This window comes from Lissotriton vulgaris, chromosome 8, assembly GCF_964263255.1.
Source record: "Lissotriton vulgaris chromosome 8, aLisVul1.2, whole genome shotgun sequence".
Taxonomy (NCBI): domain Eukaryota; kingdom Metazoa; phylum Chordata; class Amphibia; order Caudata; family Salamandridae; genus Lissotriton; species Lissotriton vulgaris.
Window position 1 is genome coordinate 1,118,837,136 of NC_141696.1, and position 18,876 is coordinate 1,118,856,011.

Genomic DNA, 18,876 nt, shown 5'->3' on the forward strand with positions numbered 1-18,876 from the left:
ATGTAATCACACAACTGTGTAGGTTACTGATCATTGTCCATGTCCTAGAGGGGTGGTGCAGGATATCGTCTGCTTTAGCTGGACTGTGGTCGTTGTCAGAGGTAATACTCGCCATCACACGAGCTGAATTGCTATGTTGGTCTTGCAATCTAGTAAATATGATTTTTGTTTCTTTTATCTTACTTTCACTTTTCGTGCTATTCGTTTTATTCTTTTTGCATATCTGTTGCCTTATCAGAAAATGTTTATACTGTACCATTCACAATGTTCTAATACGCAATCCTGCTGGACACTTCAATGGACTAATTGCAATGTTATATGTGGTAACTGATATTCATCTGTACCTGGTGTATACTTGGTCTTTGCTAATGTGGATTGCCTCAGCAGCCTTAATAAAATGTTTAAAAAAAAAAAAAGATGAAAGGCAGTGCTTGGATATGAGAGGTAGATATAAGAGAAGCAGAACCATCTGGAAAACTTAAGTGTTATAGAGAGGGAATGGTGAGTGTTGGATGTAAGAGGGAAAGACAACCAAGAGCAGGTAAGAGACTGGGGTAGAGAGGCAGGGGAGAGGTAAATTTCAGAAAGGTAGAATCAGTGAGAGAAGGCTTGAGACTGCAGAGAGATGAGAGGTGAAGGGCTCAGCAGGTAGGTCGGAGGTGGGTGTAATAAAGGCAGAATTTGTGAGAAAGGTAAGAGACAGTAGTTAAGATGAAGTGAAGTGTAGAGCATGGAAGGGAGACATGGATTTATGAGACAAACAGTGAGACAAGGTAAGAGGTAAGGGGATCATAGAGGAGAGGTGGATGTAAAGGGGACAGACCAGCAAAGAAATCTTAGGAGGCAGATGGGAGAAATGAGAGGAGAATGGCAGTACATGGGGTATATAAATGTAAGAGAGGCAGAACAATCCTTATACAGAGAAGAGAGGAGGAATGATGAGAGGTGGATGTAGAAGGTTAGAATCAGTGAAAAAGGTAAGAGGCAGGGGGGAGATGAGGCATACAGCATGGAGGAGAAAGGTGGATATAAGAAGGATATAACGAGAAAGAGAAACAACAAAGCTGGGGATAGTAGAGAGATTGATGTAAAAGGGGCAGAATCCACAAAATCAGGTTTGAGGATGAGAATAAGAGTAGAGCATGAATGGAAATAGGTGGTGTAAGGGTCAAAATATGTGAGAAAAGATTAGAGTGTTCAAGAGGATGGAAATCGAGAGAAGATGTAAATGGGGCAGAACCAGTGACAAACGTTATAAGGCTTGTGGAGAGATGAGCATTGAAGGTAGTGTTTTGATAAAAGTCATAGCTATAAGAGAGACATAACCAGCAAGAGTACATAGGCAGAATGGCAAGAGAGAGAAGTGGATGGAAGAGAGAAAAACCAACAAGAGATAGAGGTGAGATGAAGAGTCAGAGAGGAGGGGAAGGTAGATGTTCAATGTGCAGAACCAGAAAGGGAAAGTTAAAGGCTTGGTGAGAGATTAGAGATGAAGTGTAGATCAGGGACGTAGAGTTCGATGTAAGAAGGGCAGAATCAGCAAGAGGAGAGAGGGAAGAAGGAAGGGGAGAGGTGTATGTACCGAAGCAGGAGCAGAAAGAAAAGATAAAAGGAAAGGGAAGAAGTTAAAGGCATGGCTGGATTTAGGATGGCGTAACCAGCAAAGAAGATAAATACTGGGTGGAGAGTTGAGATGTGAAGAGCAGGGCAGGGAAGAGAGATGTGGATTTACGAGGGGAGGAATCAGCAAGTGAATATGAGAGGCAAGGTGGAAAGATGAGAGGTAAAGAGTAGAGCATGGAGGTGTGAGGATTAAGATGGATGTAAGAGTGGCAGAACCAGAGAGTAAAGGTAAAAGACTTGGGCATTGGGAAAAGATAATACGTTAAAAGGAGAGCATGCAGAACGAGGTGGATGTAAGAGGGGCTGAACCAGCAAGAGAAGAAAATAGGCTGAGCAAGAGGTGAGGTAAAAAGTAAAGCACAGAGGAGAGAGGTGAATGTAAGTGGGCAGAATCAGCAAAAAAAGTAGGAGGCTGGAGGAGAGGTAAAAGTGTCTTTGAACTAGCATGTGCTGCTAAGTACAATGAGCCTTCTGCCAAAGTTTTCAATTACCCGTCTCTTTATTTTCCAAGTAGAAAGTGTGGCTTAGATTTGCGATTTGTGTCATCCTTCACAAAAGTTTGTGATCACGAACCATCCTCGACATGTCTGCAGAATTGCAGCCTGCTCTCTGCATACTCTTACTACTCTTGATCTTTCTATTAAATCTAGCTCCCATTTGGGACCCTTTCCTGCCCATTTCATGAATGGATATCTAAACATCATAGCCCCTGCCCTGACCTCCATTTGCAATATCGCCCTTACATTATCATCTGTCTCAACTAATGCAGAAAAAAACTAAAAAAAACTAAAAAGCAGAGTTTGTTCCTCTGCTCAAAAATCCTTCAGCAGGCTCAAAGCTTCTCAGCATCTTCTAACATCTCTTTGCTGCCTTTTTCTGAAAGATCCTTGAAAAATAAGTCAACTGACAAATCTGTTTCATGTAAGCTGAATTACTTCTTAATCGCTTGCTAGCTGTATTCTGACCTCTCCATAAGTTGTAAGCATTTCTTGCTGTGTAGGTCAGTTTGTGCCGGATTCTTGATCAGGAAGGCAAAGCAGCCTTGATATTACTAAATTATATTGTTAAATTTATCAGTTTCCCATCCGGCGCTTTTGAATCAACTGAAACAACCTGGAATTCAAGGTATTCCCCTGACGTGGCTTCAGCTCTATCCTTTCTGACCTCTCCATAAGTTGTAAGCATTTCTTGCTGTGTAGGTCAGTTTGTGCCTGATTCTTGATCAGGAAGGCAAAGCAGCCTTGATATTACTAAATTATATTGTTAAATTTATCAGTTTCCCATCCGGCGCTTTTGAATCAACTGAAACAACCTGGAATTCAAGGTATTCCCCTGACGTGACTTCAGCTCTATCCTTTCTGAAAGGCCTGGTCTCTAACCAAGAAAATGTTTTGAACTTGCATGCAATCAATTGCTTTTTGGATAAAGACAAATTCATTAAAACTAAATAGCAAAACATCAGACATCCCATCTTTAAGGGGCCTGGTACCATACACACTGCTCTTTGGTGGCTTCTGGAGCTGGGCCAATCAACCACCATGGTTGTGTCAACAACAAAATCTTGGATTTATTTTCCAACGTCTTCTCTCTGTGTCTGGACAAAAGGTGTGTTATCTACTTCTACTACATCCATATGCAACACCAATTCCTGCATTTTCACCTGTCATTAAGCAAGACTGTTGTACAGTCAATCATCTTCTTACAACCAGATTATGCAAGTGTTCCCTGTCTTGAACTTCCCACCTTATGCATTTGATACCCTTCAGATCATTAGGAACACTGATAGGATTCTAAGCTGAGGCTGCTCTAGATACTCTTTCTGCTGATTACCGCAACCAAATGATCTATCAATTTGCCATTGTGCAGTGCATAAAAGGGCCTGCTGATTCTTCAGCACTATATTAGTCCTTCCGTTTATTCCAGAATCCTACGCTCTGTAACAGCCATGCTCCTGTGCCATCCTAAAATTAGGAGGAAACATAGTGGAGGTAGATCCTTCTCCTTTCTAGCTGCACAGGACTCGAAATGTCTCAGTCTTGAGCAACGGTCATCTCAAATCTTCTGGGAAAAAAACGTAAAACTGGCCTTTCAATACATTAGTATAGTCTGTACCATTTCCTTGGAAATTCCATAGCACCAGGTTACCCTGTGGTATTTTCATTCATCTCTTTCAATAAACCAATAACTAAAGAAATCTGCTTTATCTGCACAATTTGGTGTAATTTAACAAAACAAACCTGAGGAAACGGGAAGGAGAGGAAGCCCAAATATCTTGTAAAAGTAGTTTGAAGCCCTATTAGGTATCTGCTCCAACGTGTTTTAAAGTTTATAATTTGTCATTAACTGTCCAAGAAACTAGAGCCACTAGAACACTAGTTATCCTGTCCAAAGGAGTATTAAAGTACATGTACCATGATGCTGCACAGTGTCAGTCTGGTCATGCTCCCAAAGATAGCCTGATCACTGTCAAGTGCAGAATGACAATGGGAAGGCCTGGGCAGCACAAGATGGAGCGATTTGAGGCCTGGGGAAATTGCTGCTTTTCAGCAGTACACTTTGAATTAGCCTTGCTTTGGAGGTGAGAAGAAGTGACAGTTTACAGTAAAAGGGGCTGTGGAGGGGAGCTGACTGAGGAGCGAGTGGCTCATTTCCATAGAGTACATCATCACACATGGAGCCATTAGCCAGTCACTGAGACTAGGTGAGTGGGTGGCCAGTAGTTTTAGGAAGGCAAATATAGTATTGGCGATTGTACGGACCAAACGTTTTTGATTAGGTAGCCTGGGGCATGACTGGAGTAATTTATGGATAATGGACATGGCCTTTCAAGGGTCTTGCATTCAATTGTCTCTTTAACCAAGATCCAGTGCATTTATCTACGGGTAAGTGCAATTTGATTGTTACTTCTTAGGCTAAATTTGAGTCAAGAGACACGTGTCTGGACCCATCGCAATTTGGCAAGTGTCTTCTCAGCTATTAAGGATATGTGACTTAAAATGTGACTTCAAATCTTTAAAAATGCAAAGCTCAGGGATTCTGGGAGATTTATTTTGAAAGTCAAACACCGCCTCCCCAACCTATTCCACATTGCTACATTTCATTCCCTTTAAGGGAAACTTGCATTGAGTCTGCTAAAATAAATCCCTCTTCTTTTGTTGTTTTTATTTACTACTTATCTGTTTAGTGACTCGCTCCCATTGTAGCTTTTGGCAGTTGTTTCCCTGGATACACATTCTTGTCCCTATTTAGCCATCTCATCTATATATCTTTAAGTTAGTTCTGCTCTTTTCATCTCTTAAAAATGAAGTTTGAGAGTAGTTGCCGGGTTTAGGGATTCAGTTTGTGGGAATTGTCTAGCTTTTGGTGCTCCTGCCACCCAACATGTGTTTGTTATCTGTGCCATCTCATCCTCTTATTTGTGCTTTCTGTTTATTGGAGCATTTTCAGGTTGCTCACCCGAACCAGCATGGATCCCTTGATGTTGATGTCCATGCCTGCTAAAACCAAATGCCTTAACCTTGAACTTCATTGGTGTAACTGGAGTATCAGGGAGTCACCTGTAGATCCACTGTATAGCTATGGGACAGTCTGTCTAAGAATTTTATTCATGCACTATTGTGGAAACATCAGTTTTGGAGAGATAGAGGCCTAGCTTTTAAACCCGTTTGACGTGTTGCATTTCCACATAATAGATCTTAAAAATATTTGCACTTATTTTATTAGGGCTATTATTTGTATTTGTAGCCATCTCAGTGAAGTACACATTAGAGAGGTAGCTTCTTGCAAAGCTACTTCAACAGTGCCAGAAAATGATTAGTCAGTGGACACTTCTTATGATGTCACTTGCTGTGATACTACATCTTATGCAAATTAGAGGGGCCTCACATGTTCCTATCCTGCCCGGGGCCCCAAGAATCCTAGGACCGGCCCTGATTGGCATTATAAATGACAATGCCTTTTAACATGCCAAAACATAAATAAATAAAAGGCATTATCATTTACAAAAGCCAATAGCTCAAACTCGCTAAATGCGAGACCTATTGCATTGTTTGATGTGTATGCTGCTTTTCCTCTGTGCAATCATAACAGCTAAATTCTCCTCTAGTGACTTAGTAGATGTCAGTTAGTTGCTGTTGATATCTGTGACATGTGGCACTAGGTAAGTTTACGTGAAAAAAGTTAGTGGAGCTCTCCTGATTTAAAACCTGATTTTTAAATAGTAATCCTTTCAACTTTTGTGTGGTACACTGGGAGGCATGATGTCTAGCATGCCTCAAAGTCATCAAAATGCTTTGTCAGGGGCCAGTTCGATTATAAAATTATTTGGACTCCGGTACGTCTTGAATTCAATGCTATCTGCTGTTCGTGTACTGACTTCTCCGGTTAGGTTACGAAGATATAACCACCGGTAGCTATCCCTATACCACAATGTGAAAGAGGTACAACCAAATTCGGATGCCAATTGACGTTGAAATCGAATTCGCCTCTGATGAAGGGACACATGTCCCGAAATGCATTGGGTATGGAAGAAAGAAATACATTCATGTTAAAAGACAGCATTTAAATATGTCAAATCAGTGATGTGATGGAATATAACATACAGATGTATTAGCATATGTATATTGATGTAAATATGTATGTGCCATGTAAATGGTATATACAGATTCGAGGTGAAAAGCTAATTATAAATATAAATCATTTTGAACATAATTGAAAAATTGTAAACATTTGTTTCGTGAATTGTGAACATTGGAACAAGTACATGTACTTGGATGTATGATGCTAGGTAAGTTTAACCATATCACTCTGGCACTATGTGTATATTTAGGGAATGGTATGACAAATGTAGTCATTCATAAATGTCATCCCATCTCAACAGACACACATAAAACTAAGATTGAATGCATCCATGTATAGAATGTCTGGACCATTCTAAAGATAACCACATTGCTTCAAATTTCACCTTCTTGGTTCCACGTATGTCTTCACACCCCATCTCCTATTCTCCTTTTGACTTCCAACCACATAGTCTTCACAGAATTACAATAAGACATGCATACCTATGTAAGACCTCATTGAAGGCACAATTGGTATTCTCACGTCAACCTCCTACTGTGCAAGATTGTTGTAGCTTGTTGCATGTCGTATAACAGCACCATACGACAGGGTTTACATGTAAACCATACCTCTGAACTATGGCCCTATCCATGTTTCTGGGGCGCAACACATGACGGAGGTCAGGGTCTACAGGTGTGTGATTAACAAGTGTCCTCATAATTCACCTGAGCTGCTAGTTTGGTTGCTGTATCACAGTGGTTGCAAAGTGTTGAAGCAATGATGAATGGTGGACTATGTCAATGTCTACATTTACCATCCTGAAACACTAGAGTTGCAATACCATGATATTAAGTCTCAATATAACATCTGTCTACTAACATATTATTCACTTATTCATCCATATAGTACATTTTATAACTAAATAGATTATTCACACACAATAGTATTTTCAGTCCATATCTATTGAATAAACCATAACATATAAAAAACAAGGATTATTTACCACATCTTCATATTCAAATGCATCTACTTCTAAATCTTATTAAATCAATACATTTATTTTATATGTTATGCCCTAGTAAGGATTTTTTATCAACCACTAGCGTTTTTCACGTTTTTTTACTGACTGTAACTATTGAATTATGCTTATCTAGCAGCTTTTTCCACCTCTGCTATGAGGGTGGAAATCTCTGTAGTTGAGGTGGAGTTCTGTGCCTGCTGTGACAAACTGGATGTGACATACAGGAACAGAAAGTAGATCATTTCTCAGCCATTCAAAAACAACCACACAATCCTCCTCCAACATACTGTTCATTTTGCTATAGAAATTGCCAAAGTGCCTACATAGTGAAGTGATATGGATCCCAGTTTCTTTCAAGGGAGTTAGAAATCATTGAGTGGGGGAAGGGAGTGTGTCTTCCAGAAGCATGCACACCCTTATGCAGAGCCCGAAACTCAGCTGAGCAATACAGTGCGGACTGAAATCTCTCTGATCATCTCCACACACTACAGTGCAGTGGGTTTTCACACTGGAAAAGCCAGGACATGCTGTACATTCAGATGGAGGTCAACGAGCAGCAACAATGCAGTAAGCCTTACAGTAAATTAAAAAAAAATCTCTGTTTGAAAGTTTGCAGTGTCATATCACATGTTTATTTATTTATGTCCAAGTTGTATATTATTTAGTTAAGTAAAATGTGAATTTGAATGACTGTTATCCAGTGCTTAATTTGAGGTGGTGGTTTCCGGTGCTCGACACCGGCACTTCATTCTCAACATGGGCACTTATGAAACTCAGGCACATGGTGGTGCTGTTTATGAAATTCCCATATAAGCGCGCAATAGTTGTTTATTAATTAAATTTATACTGAAAGGGCTAATACTTGCCGCGCTAGCAACTCTAAAAGCTGTGGGGGGCTGAAATTGTCTAAATTGACACACCTGTATAGGTTACGTGATGGGTATTAGTTGTAATGGTACTGTCACTGACAGTGCTGACAGGGGCAATAGGTGGAACAAGTTTCAGTGGCTTCCTGACAAGGGCCCTGGCACTTATATTTCTACAAATTAAGCACTGCTGTAATCCAAGTATACAATTGCATTATATAGTCTATTATGTTGGCAGAAAGGAGCTTGTTTTATTACTTAACATCTTTGTGTGGATAAAAAGTGTATGTCACTGTTGACATATCTTTGACTTTTTTCAAACGTACACACATAAAGTGGATTTTATCATCTAATGTAATACACAATGCACTATTAAAGGTTTCATCCAGCACAAATCTACACAGTATGCACGCATTTTACAAAACTAATGTGCAACTTTCCACCTTCAAATCATGCATACGTTCCTTCTTCCCCTCATAAGGGAATATTAAGATAACAGTTTCTTAGAACATAAAGGCATCTTATATGCATAGGTGACTTTTGTGTTTCTATATAACACATACTTTGTTAATTTAGAAATAAGATGTGCATGAGTTACACCTGTTATAACCACCGTCACCCCTTATTAAAAGCAGTATCTTGAAGTTAGAATATAAAAATGTTTTTTTGGTTTACATGGATTAGTGGACACTTGCACTCATTATTTGTTTTCTCATGTCTGCGTTTTAGCGGGCAGCAAGAACAAAGCAGGGAATAGTGGGACCAGGGGTGAAAGAGGCAAAGGACCTCATACTCTTGCCTGGCACAGGAGGAGGAGCCCTCAGAGTCACTCTTTCACCATTTTATAGACTCCAGTTAAAGGCTGTGAAGACCACTGAGGGGGTGATTGATCTGGACACCAAATGCCCAGAGGAGGCAGGTGACAGTGCTCCTCCTGGCTATCAAGAAATTACATCAGTGGTCTGAAGTCACTCCTTCCGCCAATCAAAAAGCCACCACAACTATGTGGAATCTAACTGCACCCTTCATTACTCCTCCACTTACTGCAAGAGCCAGCCCAGAAGAAGAGCGGCCAATGGTGAGGCTTGCCTCTCACACACATGAAACCCCCATATGGTGTCCCAAACTTGGCCCTCAATATGTGGCCTTGGTTACTCTCCAGGAGCTCATGAAGCAGTTGAGTGCTGGTCAACAGGCAATTTCTTGGGACCTTCAAGAGGTAGTAATAGTCTCCTAAACTTCCTCCCCCGGGGCTGGTTTTGTCCACCAGTATGTCTTCTTCCTGTGTCCCTAAAACTAATCCATTGTGTCCTGATTCTCTGGGGGTGTTAGGATCCACCCAGCAACCCCAAGTGCCTGAGTGTTACAAGGAGTGGAAGGTGGGCCTAGAGTCTGATGGCAAAGATGAAGATGGCCTGGAATTTTGTCCCTTACCACAGAGTAACAGTTCGGACAGTCTATCTGGTTTGGAGAATTAACGTTAGAATAATTTTGGAATTTGGACCTTTAATTTTCCATTGAACATTCATTAGGGACTTTTGGAAAATGGTTGGGACGGCATATTTTTTTCACTTTTTGATTTTTTTGTGAACAGTATTCCTATTTGACATTTCACATAGACTTGTTCCCTGACATTCCTGAAGTCTATTACTAAGTTTCTCACCTCCCATCAAAGTTCAATCTATCTCCATGACCTCATGAATTAATTTTTTGTGTATCCCCATCTCAAGGACAGTTGACTTTAATGTTTACGTGTCTATGAAATGCTTGTAGATGTATGTGATTAAGTTGTGGTAAGGATTATTGTTAAATGTTCCTCAGTCCCAAGCATGTTACATTATTCAAATACAATCATATTCATGGCAGGTGCAAAAGAAATGATACATAGGTGAGAGGTAAGTGCAAATGATAATTATTGAAATTGTTAAACAATAAAAGTTTTTTAAGGTATATCAAAAGTTGTGGATTGGTGCTTTAAAGAATGTGGGTGTGTTGCATGAGGAAAGGTAAAAAAGTGAAGATAAAAGGTTCCTGGGGTAAGGGTTGTCACTGATCATGAGGTGCAGGGGAATGGGTCATTCTTGTGTCCAGCTATGCACTACTGGGCCCAGATTAAATTGAGATTGTGGCTATGGAGTTGGAGCAGGTGGGTTTGTGGGGATGTAGATGGTTGTTCGTTGAGTTCATGAGAAAGTGACACTTGCAGGCAGGTGTTGTGCCCAGTTGACTGATGTGCATGACTTGGCCCTGCAGATTGACAAAGATACTTGCATGATGTGGCCTATGTCATCTGCATGGTGTCTTACATCCTCCTCCTTGACACACTGAGATGCTCCTGGTGCAACCTCATCATGTCTTGGAGATATTACTTAGGGGCCAATTCCGATCTCGGTCGGAAGGGCTCCGAATCAGGTTTGGGATTAGCGAGTCGGATTCGGAGGCTGAATTTCCGTCCGGTTCGTACACGGGTCCGGACGATGAAGTACGATGCGAACAAGCGCAAAATCTCCGGCCGAATCGTTTCCGGGGTGAACCATTCCGTACGTCTCGGCCGTAAGCTAACCGTGGCGTGCAATGGAGGCGAATTCCGACCGAGCCAGTACGATGCACGATTCGGACAGCCGGATCAATAGCTCCCGGAGCTGGAGTTTGGGGGTCCGCATCAGACCCCCTGTTAACTGCAGCCTTACGGCTCAGACACAGGGGGAAACCCATGGATCTCCCCAACACAGGCATGTACGGTGCGGATGGCGCTGATGCGTACACACTGTAGGGGGCGCACTTGTCCGGAGCGTACCCATTCAGTCAATAGGAGCCCATGTACGTGTTGTACGACCGGTTCCCATTGACTTCAATAGGAGTCCGACCGAAACAAGTCCGACAGCATACGGCCGCATCGTACTCGCTCGGTCGGACTGCAGGAGTCCGGATCGGTCGGAAAACACCCCGGATCCGGCTCGGTCGGAGTGATTTGCGACCCAGATCGGAATCAACCCCAAAATGTGTTCCAAGACACGGGTCTGTATATTAGTCCACCTTGGACATGTTTCTGGTGGTCTTCAGTGGGGCTCAGGGGTTCTCCCCATTTTATGAATAACCCCCATGAACAGAGGATTATTGCTGGAAAACTGATCTTACAACAATATAAAATTTGTCTGTTATCCCTCCTTTCCCAGACATGCATAGCTGTCCAATACCAGGAGGTTTACCATTACAGACCGGATTGACAACTGGGATGTTTTATCAGGGAGACTGTTGCATGGGGGAGAAGTTATTCCTACCAGGGTTTTTTGTCTCACAGGAGTCTGAGAGTAGACTGGCATTACACCTGTGTTAGTGGGTGGAGCAGGGGAGTCAACTGAAATATCTGAAGGTCGAGGGCTGGGTGCTGGAGAGTCTACATGAGGGAGAATTTATCCCTCCTGGGGGTTCCTTGTCCTTCATAAGTATGAGAGAAGACTGGGATTACACCTGTGTTTGAGAGTAGAGCATGGAAGTTAACTGAAGGTTTTGAAGACTAGGGGCTGGATTCTAGGGAGTTCTGCATTGCTGGGACAAGCATCAATGCCTCTGGGCCATTGCCTGGGAACGTAAATCTGAGTACCCTTTTAGACAGACTGCTGAGATGTACATATAAATGAAAAGTGGCAGGGCTATTAAGTGCACAAAATGTGGGTTCACAATTATCTAATTTGTTAGTAACTAAGGTGCTCCAAGGATGAAGAAGCTGCCACAAACACTTCAATAGTGAAGACGAATCGCCTCCAAATAATCAATAAAAAGTCTCCTGAGCGCCAATTAGTCTCCAAAATTGATAAGTCTACCAGTAGTTAGTATTTTTATTTCCACTTTATTTTCAGTCTTCACATGCATCTAAACAACTCCAGCCGATCTTGCAGCCAACACGTGTTTCGTCATTTGGTAAATCAACCATTGACTTCATCAGGGCAACAAAAGCAAAACATGAACCTTCTTAGGGAAACATTTCAATCCTATTAAATTTGTAAAAACAACATCTCCATATCAGCAAGTTCCTCTGTGTAGGCAAGGAATTTATCATTGCCCATACATACTCACAATGGGTGCACCCCAAACTGAAAACAAATAGAGAAAAATAGGAAGATAAAATAAAATAACATGAAATATATTCTTTATTTTTTTTGTTAAATAATTTTGATTAAAAATAAATAACACAGGAATACAAATATACCATTCCGTTCAGATAAAATACAAGTATACAGTTATATATTAATATCATCAGAAAATAAGTGAATTAAAACTATAAGATGAATAGATTGTATAACACTTGTAACTGTACTCCTAAAAAATTAACAAATAAATAACATATAATAAAAATAGAACTGAACTTTGTACTGGTATATTAAAAACTTGTGAAATTATGAGTAAGCATATCATTTTAGAAGAAAACATTTTTTTTATGAGAAAGAAAGAAAGAGGAGGGAAGAAATATAAAGATATAGAGAGAGATAGAAAAATAAGAAGGGAGAGAAAGGAAAGGGAAAGAAAAAGAAAATAAAGAGACAATATTGGATATAAAGGAAGAAGTTATGTAGAAGTTAAATTCTATGATAGATAAGTAGTAAACGGTAGCCATAATAAATCAGATCATGGGGGTCATTATGATTGCGGTTTTTCCGCATCCTCGGGGCCGGCGGAAGGCACCGCAGGCCCAGAGGATGCGGAAAAACCGCAGCGGACTGACCAAAGACCCACCGCCACATTAGGATGGCTGGTGGGTCCTGGTTTCCGTCCGCAGCTTTTCCGCCGCGGTCGGCTTACAACCGCGGCGGAAAAGCTCTAATATGGTGACGGTGTCTTCCAGACACCGTCCACCATATTAGGATGGCCTGTAAAGTATGCTTTTCCGCGGCGGGTTTTCCGCCGTGGAAAAGCATACGGAACTTCACTGCGGGGGCCCGTTGCGGGCCCCCTGGGTGAAGGAGGGGTGGGGGGGTGCACATGGGGGGTACCTATGGTACCCCCCTGCATTTGCATGCAGAAAGCGGCAGGCACCACGCGGTGCCTGCCTCTTACTGCATGCAAATGCAATGCGTGCATTTTTAACATTGCGGCGGGTGCAGCTTGAAGCTCCACCCGCCGCAATGTTAATAGTAGAGGATGTGACCGCAACCCTTGCGGTCCCATCCTAATTGCACAGGAGGGAACTCCGCATGCCATGCGGAGGTTCCCTCCTGCTCTGGGGTCGCGGACGGACGCAAGTCCGTCCGCGATCCTAATCGACCCCTTAATTTGTAAATGAATTGAAGCATGAGATACTGAGGCAATTCTATGCTCATCACATATCAAATTCCACCAGAGTAAAAAGGATATTTTAGAATTGTCTTTCCAACATGTTAATATAACCTTAAAAGCTACAGCAATAAATGGATCAAATAAAGTTGATTTGGAGATGATTTGATCAAAATTGGACGATATAGTACCTAAAAATACATTATGGATGTTAATTTGAATATTATAAGAAAAAATCAATATACACTTTGACCAAACAGCTTTCCAGAAAGCATAAACTTTAGGACAATAGTAAAGTAAATGTGTTAACCAACCTTCAGCATTGAGAAATGACCAACAGGATGTTGAGATTGAGTGGTTAAACGTATGTAAAAGTAGGGGAATAATTACGACTTTATTGTAAATAAAATATAAGAATTGTGTGATATTTGCAGCTTTGGAAGTCTTGAAGAGTTTTAGCCAAAACTTGTCCCATTGAGAAATAGACAATGTTTGGGATAAGTCTTGTTCCCATTCTAGCTCAATAGTAGATTTATCCTGTGTGGAATTAGGTGTAGATAAAGTTCTATATATAAACGAGGCACTGGGAATAATGTCTGAAGATACTTCGTACACGGGTGTATCAGGTGTGAATGAAGTTGGAACTGACTGAGAGGTGAAATTCTGTAAATAGGTCTGGAGTATTGGAGCTAGAATGTTATATTGTTGAATACATGAATCAGGTAAATTAAAAGTCTCTTGTAGTTGATGAAAAGATAAAATCTTATTATTAACAATCATTTGGTTAACATAAAAAATACCCTTTTCTTTCCAATGTTTGTAGTAAAATGATTTGTGACGAAATTTGATGTGTTTATTATACCATAGTGAGGAGGCGAGGAAAAGTTGATATTTATCAAAATTTTTAAAGAAAAGTGTATGAAGAAGGTATTGAGAATATTTCAAAATGTGATATTTAGAAATAAAAGAACAATTAGTCATAAAAACAATATCCTGGAATGAAAAATCATTTAGCAATGAACATTCAGAGGGATTTCAGAGTAAAACCAGTAATAAGAAGGTTATTCCTAATTCGTTCAAGGAAGGGTTCCAAACATAACAAGAAAAGTAATGGTGAAAGAGGGCACCCTTGAGGTGTACCTCTTTGCAGAGAAAAATATGGGGAAAAAAGACTATTAACAAAAACACATGCTTTGGGATCTGTATATAATAATTTGATATATGAAATAAACTTTGGGCCAAATCCAAACCATTGTAAGGTGTGTAACATGAATTCCCAATTAATTTGATCAAAAGCTTTTTCTGCATCCAAAGATAATGCAGCTAGGGTAGAGGGGTATTTTTTACTAAGAGTGAGAATATTAGAAAACATTCTGGCATTATCAGAGGCTAAACGTCCTTTGACAAAGCCAGTCTGATCTGGGTTAATAAGAAGAGGAATAACTTTCTCTAAACTGGAAGCCAAAATATTTGCAACATTTTTACAATCATAATTAATTAGTGATATAGGGCGAAATTCTTTGCAGAAGGAAGGGTCTTTATCTGGTTTAGGGATACCAATAATAAGTGCTTCTAAAAAAGAACCAGGGGCCAGATGTAGGTAATTCATATTTACCGACTCTTAAATACCGAATTTTACCGATTCGGTATTTAAGAGTCGGTAAATATGAAGGGGGGAGATGTAGGTAATTCGAATTTCAGAATTACCGAATTGGTAGGATTTGGTATTTACCAATTCGGTAAATACCGAATCGGTATTGCACATTGATTCCTTTGGGCCATGAAGCCCATAGGAATCAATGGGCAATACCGATTCGGTATTTACCGAATCGGTAAATACCGAATGCTGCAAGGGTGCAGGGGGTATCACTTTGACACCCTCTAGAACCCCAATTCCGGACTTGTGTGCCATGTGGCACACAGACATGCCCTAAGGGCATGTCTGTGTGTCACATTGCACAGGTGTGCATGCACAAATGTGCATGTACACCTGAATTCGGTATTTTACCACCCAATTGGATTGGGTGGTAAAATACCGATTCTTAAGGGCCTGTGACACTCTTAGGAGTGTAACCTACATGTGGATTTACCGAATCGGTAAAATTACCGATTCGGTATTTTACAGAATCGGTAAATTTACCTAATCGGTAAATTTACCGATTCTGTAAAATGATGGCCCCTACATGCCAAATCCTAAATACCGGTCGGTAACGGCCGAAATCGGCCATTACCGACCGGTATTTTCTCTCCTACATCTGGCCCCAGAAGCCTTAGAATTTGATATGAAGGAATTAAAAAGTTCTAATAATTTAGGAGCAAAAATTGGGGAAAAGGCTAAAAATAATTCAACTGAAAAGCCTTCGATTTCTTCAAGGATTTGAGGGTATTTGATATTTCTTGAAGAGAAATATCCTCCTCTAGTTGCAAAAAAGATATCTGGGAGAGATTTAGGTTTAGGAATATCTTGGAAAAATGCTACAAAGTCTTCTTTAGAGGGATTAGTAGTTTCTGTGATAAGAGATTGTAATATGATTGAAATGTACTAATAATATCAGAATCAGATGAAAAGAGTGTCTTGTTCGTTTCTGTAGTGATAGGGCCAATGGTTTTACGTTCTGATTTTATTTTTAAATAATTCGCTAGCAATTACCCTGCTTTGTTTTGGCCTCCGTGAAATTTTGATTTAACTTTAAGAAGTATGTTACATGCGTCCACAGTGGCGATTTTATTCAGGGTGGATTTAGCTTTAATTAATTCTTGTAGTGATGAGGGGGATTTGGATGAAAAATATTTGTGTTCCAGAGTTTTCATTAGGGTTAGGGTTTCTTTATATTTGGCATTCAATAATTTTCTTTTCTTTGAAGTATAAGCAATAGAAAAAGCTCTAAAGGATGCTTTAAATGCACCCCAATTATTATGGATTGAGGTATCTAAAGAGATGTTAATTTTAAATAATTAATTAATAAAGGAGGTCACTTCTGAAATAAAAATGTGATCTGATAAAAGGTGACTGTTGAATGGCCAGCAGCCTTGTTTGCATGTGGTAATGGATAGATCAATGGAAGTAGAAATGGGAGCATGATCAGAAATAAAAATAGAACCAATTTCCGGTGAATGGAGACAAGGTAGTAATGATTTCGAAATTAAAATGTAATAAATACGAGACCTTGTATGGTGTACAGGAGAAAAGAAAGTAAATTCTGAGGTATCAGGATTACACGTTTTCCAAGAGTCAAATAAAGGATGAGATGAAATGGCAGTTTGGAATGATTTGTGAGATTTGTCAGGTTTAAATTTACATTTGGATTTTCTGTCTGAAAAGGGGTCCAACCAATTATTAAAGTCACCACCAACCACTATGTTAGAATTAGATATGGTTAATAGTTTCATTTTTATAGTTTTCCAAAATTCCAAATCAGGTTTAACAGGTCCATGAATATTGAAAAAATTAATTTGCATTTTGTTGATGCTATTGTTAACCAGCACCCAATGTCCATAAGGATCACACTCTGATGATAATATTTGGGCGTTAATAGATTTATGAAATAATATAGCAACACCACCATGACGGTCCGTAGCAGGAGAAAAAACAATTTGATTAACCCATTGGCGTTTGAGTTTAAGAGATTCTAGATCATTGCAAGGGTTTCCTGTAAAAAAGCAACTTGGGTGGTAAGTTTAGCTAAATGAGACAATACCGTCTGACGTTTGACAGGATGACCTAGACCACATACATTCTACGAGACCACATTAACCATGATGTTGGGTTAGGGGATACATGAGGTAACAGGAACACTAAACTGCATAATTAACAAAGAAAAAGAAGAAAATACATTGTTTATTGTGTGATGAGCAAGACATGTTGATAAAAGTAAAACATGTACCATAAAACAAGACTAACATACAACAAAGCAAGTAAACAAAGAAAGAGTGTCCGTAAGGGAGGGGTACAAAGTGGTTGTAGCACGCGAAGTCTGAGGCCAGTTGTAAGTGGTCAGATGATAAGACCAATTTCATGGAAAAATACAAGATTTTTTCAAGAAACCCTCACTCACCCTAGTGGTGACATGCTTCATCATCGGGTCCACCGGGAGAGATCGAGTACCTCCCCGGTGTGCTACGACGCCAGGAGACTGCGGAGCAGGTTCTTGTGAGGATGAAGAGTGAAAAAGTATAGTGAAATTAAAAATGTCAAAGGTTGTACCAAAAAATCATTTATTGGTTGGTCAACCTGACATGTTAAAAACTTATTATGTGTAGGGAGAACTAACCAAATAAAATATACTGGTGTTACCCTATTAACAAGAGGTCAACATGTTTCTGCCCGTGATATGTGTGACTTTACAGGGCTTTCTTCAGGACCAGTTTGCAAGTGTCCCATTGACAGGAGGGGCGCGCTAAGGCCCGCCCTGCCAAAGGTCGTGAAAGTTAAAAATAGCACTATGTGTAAAAAGGTGCAAAAAAAGGAAAACAAACTTGTAAGTTTGGGGATTTACCTCTGTTGCGAGGAACCTAGAAGTCTGTGAAAATAAAGGTGAGACAAACAAACAAATACACAGACAAAGAACATAAAATCAATGATTGTTAATCATTTGCAGTGGCCAAAAAGTGCGACTTTGTGGCGTGACACGTGCTCGCATACCTATCAAAGGCCGTGGCCGGTATGCATGAGATGCGTAGTTGAGGTAGTGCCATAATCCGGGGTGGAGGGGCCTCAACTAGCACTGAAAAATGTAATCCAGCGCGGTCTGTTGCGTGTGGTAGATACGGCAACAGCAAGGTCAATGGAGACTTACAGTGTTAAGTCCATCCGTGCGGGAGGCCAAGTGTGGCTACCCGTTTGTACATTGCTACCTACAGTAGGGCGGCGGGGAACTGGTCCCCGAGGTGAAAAACGAGAATGCAGGGCTCCGGTGTAAATAACCGTAACACTGCTGGCCGTGACTCGTAAATTGATCAAGCACACAACACTTCAATCGTGAAAAAGGAAATTATCCTCACTTGTAAAGAAAATGAGCCACGCCCCATAGAACTCAGGAGGGGGGTGGGAGCGACAATGGCACACCCTATTAGGGAAGGGAAAAACAGACACACACAGAGAAGAGTTAAGGATATGGCATGGTCTCAATCACACGACTTATCGTAATTGGAGATGTCCCATGGGAAGTTCCTTACGCCCGCAACGCTCTGCACCCTCTCGGCACCTAGCTGCTCCCTCGCTGGATCTCGTGGATCCTGAGCGAAGGGCGAGCCCGGTGTTATGAGAGTGGAAGCAGAGCGCGGGCCAATCAGAGGCCGGTAGTCAAAACGAGGCTTGGAGTACAAGTCGCGTAATCCCGCGAGAGGTGGGAAAGCAATACAGGATTGTATCGCGGGGTGAGAGCGAGGCTTGAAGCACAAGCTCTTGTGGATGTCGAATGGAAAACGGGATAGACAAAGCCAACCGCAGTTATTGTAGAGCAAATTGGCAAGGTTTTGCGAGGCTAACAAAACACGCCCTGGATAATATGCCAGGCAATTGGAAAGCAAAATGCTGGC